Source organism: Corapipo altera, unplaced genomic scaffold (genome assembly GCF_003945725.1).
Source record: "Corapipo altera isolate COAL_440 unplaced genomic scaffold, ASM394572v1 59907, whole genome shotgun sequence".
Classification (NCBI taxonomy): Eukaryota; Metazoa; Chordata; class Aves; order Passeriformes; family Pipridae; genus Corapipo; species Corapipo altera.
Window position 1 is genome coordinate 457 of NW_020886207.1, and position 4,944 is coordinate 5,400.

At 49.5% G+C, this 4,944-nt stretch overlaps 1 long non-coding RNA gene across 1 annotated transcript; it reads left to right on the forward strand.

Moving 5' to 3' along the window:
• Positions 1-3,245: 3,245 nt before the first annotated feature.
• LOC113941078 lies at positions 3,246-4,005 on the forward strand. The gene is made up of 3 exons (XR_003525590.1): positions 3,246-3,336; positions 3,419-3,472; positions 3,549-4,005. It is a non-coding gene; the product is annotated as an uncharacterized LOC113941078 (long non-coding RNA).
• Positions 4,006-4,944: the final 939 nt, after the last annotated feature.

Genomic DNA, 4,944 nt, shown 5'->3' on the forward strand with positions numbered 1-4,944 from the left:
GGGGGGGGGGAACCCTCCCCTTAGGGACGCGGGGCTCAAAGTGGGGAGGGGCTTAAGGAGGCTCTTAAAGGGGCCGCGGGGTGGGTGAGTGTGGGACGATGTCGTTGAGCGATGGCACAGGAGTGAGTGGGCGTGTGTGAATAAGTGTGCAACAGTACACGTGTGAGAGCGAATGTGCAGTCGCACACGTGTGTGTGTAAATGAGTGTACAATGGCACGTAAGTGTGAGCGTGCAACGGCATATGGATGTACGAGTGTGAATAAGTGTGCAATGACACACGTGTGTATGTGTGCAAAGGCACGGGCCCAAATGTGTGTGTGCAATAGAACAGGGGGGTATGAGAGAGAATGACTGCAATGGCACACGTGCGTGTGTGCAATGGCACACGAGCAAGTGTGAGTGTGCAAATGCGTGTGCCGAGTGTGCAATGGCATGTGAGTGTGTGTGAGTGAGCAAGGGCACACACGGCCTCTGTACCTCTGCGCAGCTGCTCGTCAGCCCATCATATGTGTGGCCACGTTCACACGTGAGTGTGCATGGGCCTGGCATGTCCTCACACACGCGTGCAAGAGACACACAGATACACGCGAGCAGAACATAGACATCACCCACAGACACGCGTGCAGGAAATACATACTCGTTTTCTTACAAATTACAATCCCAAATATGAATTCTAATACCGACTACAATACCTGTTCTCATTAAGAGTCCTCTTCCCTGTTAAGTCCTTTACCCATCCTGATTTTAAGTCAGAGATGCAAACCAAGCGCTGCTGCTCCCAGAGCCTTTATACCTTCTGGGATCAAGCTCCTCCCTTTCCCCGGGGCCTCATGGGAAGGGAGGTGGGCAAGGCCAGGGGTATATGAATCCCAGCCTTTGGTCAGAGAGTTCATTTAGCAGCCGGGCTTTAATGAGGTGAGAGCTGTCCCTTTCTTTCAATGAATGGGACTTCTGAAGCTATTTCTGCTTTATTGAAGCATCAGCTTTGGTATCCAAAGAAGCAGGGCTGTATGTGGCAACGAAGAGGATTACACTCAAATGCAGGGTTTTTAAATTTAATCGTTTTGTGTGCTGTGTTCAGAGATGGCAAGGTGCTTTTGTAATTTGTTATCTTTTTTTTTTCCTTAGGAGCCTTGCATCTTTCGGGATCTCCTGATCATCTCAACTACAGCTTGGCATTTTTTCACAAGTGTGACCTGGCCCCGAGGTGAAGCTACTCTGTGTTGAAGATGGCTACAGACACCCGGGTTTGCAAGTAGTCGGTGGGGGGTTACAGCCTAGAGAGAGAGTGAGGGCTGGGGTATCAGGTTAGGAATTGCCAGGGGTGTTTTGAAGGTAGTATAGGTAGAAAGCAGTGTCCAGGAAGAGACCCCTAAGTGCCTGTGAAGACATCCACTGAGTTTTCATATGTGCTCCTAAGGTTTTTCTCTCATTTGTCCAGATATTCTGTGTGATGATGGCCGCAGTCTTCAGCTGCAGGCAGTGACCCTGGGTGGTTTGCCTAAAGAGAAGAGAGACTCCTTCAGCTCTCCCTGTGCACCTGGGTGACTTCGGTAAATCATTTCTTTACAGTGTCAGAGGGACAGGGTGTAAAGCAGAGTTGAACAGAACAGAGGCCAGAGGAGCAAAGCAAGAAGGTGGGACATCACCTGACATCAGCACAAAGATGTGGCTTTTGGCTCCACGTTTACTGGATGTGTTAAGGATTTCATTGTTTGGGTTTGTTTTTTCTTTGTTTTCAACTGCAGAGCCCTGGGCCCAGGAGGCTCTAGGCACAGGAGGGGTGGTGATCCAGGTGAGTCCCAGTGAGCAAGGTGAGCATTGACTCCAGGACAGGACTAGATGATCTTTTCCAGGTGTTGTGGTGAATCTGTGCACATGCTTTGTTTCTTGTGTTTTGCAGGGGTTCTGCCACCTTCTAATAGAGAGACCAAGGCTTCAGGGCCCCTGTGGGTAAGAGGTGACTGTGGAGGAGAGGTAGGTAGGAGCTACCCCAGGAAAGCCATCCTTTCAGGCAGTATCTCAGTATGTACATTTGCCTTTCGTTTCTTTACTTTACAGTAGAATGTGTGCAGCCTCAGAGGGCCGGAGCCACCTGCCAGTTTAGGTTTGATGGTCTTCAGCTGTCCTTGTGAGTAATGTCCTAGTCCTATGAGGCTCATCAGTTAAGGCTGGACCTTTTCCAGTTGCAGGTGCCATCCGTCCTGCCTTTGGCAAAGGAGGAGCTTACTTTGTATCGTTGGATTCAGTTGTGCAGGGCAGAGCAGTTCCGGTCTGTGTCACATCCTCTGTCTGATCCATATCTTGTGTCCTTCTTCTCTTAATTGTGTCACATGGTGTGTGTCGTCACAGGTGCGGGGTGTCTCACTTGGGGTGAGCCTGGAACTGCTCTGCCCTGCTACGTGGATCAGTGGGTAGATAGAATATTGCTCAGAGTCTCCCATCAACATGTCAGTTACCTCAGGCAGTGGAGCCGATGGCTGTACGGTCCTGCCGGATGGAGCGGGTGTACATAACTCGTGTGCCATCGTTATAGCCGAGTGTTGTGGAGCTGATGGTACTTGGATAGCGGGGCCTCAAAGCTGGGTTGTCATTTGTATTCTTGTAGGCTGCGGTCAGAGTTCTCACTCGCTCAGTGGAAATGAGTTCTTTTAAGTGGTTAAGATCTCAGTGACCATGGGGGTGACCTGACTAACCCTTTGTTTTTTGTTGGTTTTTTTTTTTCAGATAAGCGGACACAATGTACCCCAGACCGAGACCAGTTGAAGCAGCCTGGTAAGAAGGTTGTATTAGGTGTTGGATGCAGGATGTCAGTTTTAGCCATAGGAGTCCTTTATCTTGTGCCTTTTTGTTTTTTATTTTCCAGATGGGCCCAATCAGGCTCGAGGCATAGCGGCTCAGCAGGGAGACGAGCGAGGTGAGAATTTTACTCCCCAACCGGGTTTGGAGTTAGTTTGAGAATGTTGTCTATGTGGTCAATCTATGCATCTATGTTGTAGCTGTTTAATTTTTTTTCCAGGCGATACACAACCCTTTGCCCGTCTGCTACAGGTGCCGAAGGTCCATCCGATAAGAGGTCAAGCTGAAGGAGCCGAGATAGCCAGGATGAGGCAGTACGTGAGCACAAACCTCCGCGTCCGTGTTGTCTCGCAGCGGCCGTCTGTCCACTTCAGGGTGTGTAGCAACGCTTTGGCGTGGAGTCCGATGGACTTTAGAGATTTTTGGCTTTCCTTGAGAGCCATCCCTAAATGTTTGAGAGCTCAGTGTTTGAACATTTACCCCTTTCATTTGCAGGGGAGGCCTTGGGAGCAGCTGAAGAGAGAGGAGCCTTCTAGGTGAGGCGGGGAGGCAGCAGGAGGAGCAGGGATCCACTGCAGCTTTAGAGATGCATTCTAATGTTGTGTCTCACTGATTCAGGTATCCCGGAAGGTGACAGCCACAGTGTCCGACTCCGGTCTGGCCTCGGTGATGGTGAGTAGGGGGATCACTGGGGTTCGAGCCCCATGGCACACAGCTCACATATCGCTTCTGGTTTTCTTTCTTGTAGTTGACTTGGAGTACTCTCATGATGACAGGAACCTCTGAGCCAGCCCAGGTGCCCCTCCTCTGCATCAAAGATGGATTCACATCCCCGGCTGTCGGCAAGATAAGTGCAGGGCAAAGACCCAGAGAGGGGTTGGGAGTCGGTGCAAGTGTGTGCCTCACCTGGAGGGATTTTTGAAATTAGTCCAGTGAAGTGAATAACCTGTAACAGGTTATTTGGACACATGGAAGGAAGGGCTTACTTTGTATCATTGGATTCACGTGTGCAGGGCAGAGCAGTTCCGGTCTGTGTCACGTCCTCTGTCTCATCCATGTTTTGTGTCCTTTGTCTCTTAATTGTGTCACATGGTGTGTGTCGTCACAGGTGCGGGGTGTCTCACTTGGGGTCAGCCTGGAACTGTTCTGCCCTGCTACTTGGATCAGTGGGTAGATAGAATATTGCTCAGTCAAACATCAACATGTCAGTTGATGGCTTTACAGTCTGTGAGCAGGATTGTCTTGCGATGCCCTGCTTGGGTGTATAGAGTCACAGCTAGGTAGAGTAGCAAACAGTGTCTGTGGTATGGGCACTTGTCAGGGGTCTTTGGGCTTACAAAATGTATAGGCTCGGTTCAGGGGGTAAGTCCAAGGTCACAGAAGGCACACTTCAGAGTCCCTCCCCTTTTGTCTTACAGCCACCCAAAGCAACCTCAGATTCCCACGGTGAAAGACGGCATCAGTTTTCCTGGAACTTACGGCGACCGGGGCGAGATCGACCGAATGATCGTCGATGGAAACTTCTGAGAGCCACGGGGAGTCCCCGCCCAATGACTTCTGGACTGCATCGTATAGCATTGTATACATTTATTTAGTGTTGCAGGTTGCTTCTCAGTTGTAGTTACTGTATTTTGCAAGTAGAATAGGCAGAGTTCAGTCGCCGTTTATGTTGTCATTTGTACCGCCTCATACTGCTCTGTATCATACACTTGTATAGTTGTAGTCATATCGGTCCGTGTCCGAATGTCACAGCGTCGTGTTCCGTGCGTCAGGAATCGTACATCTTTGCGCCTTTGTTTGTAGCACTTGTCATGGCACTTGTATTGCCATGTAGCGTTCTGTCTGGTATACTTGTATCTTTGCAATTGTATTGCTCTGTATGTGAATGTCATAGTGTTGTATTGCCATGCGTCAGTTAGGAATCGTATAGCTTTGTACCTTACTTTGTTTTGCTTTACATGTTGCGTCATTGATACTGTCTTGTAATGCTGTGAGGGGATGCGTGTTTTGTCAGGCTTGGCAATTTGTTTCTTGTTGGTTTGTTGTTGGTTTTTTTTTTTTTTTTTTGTGGCTCCACAGGAACCACGTTCCCGAGGGAGCGTTTTGAGTGTGCGCCGATATTCAGGGTTGGCTTGCGGCTTTGG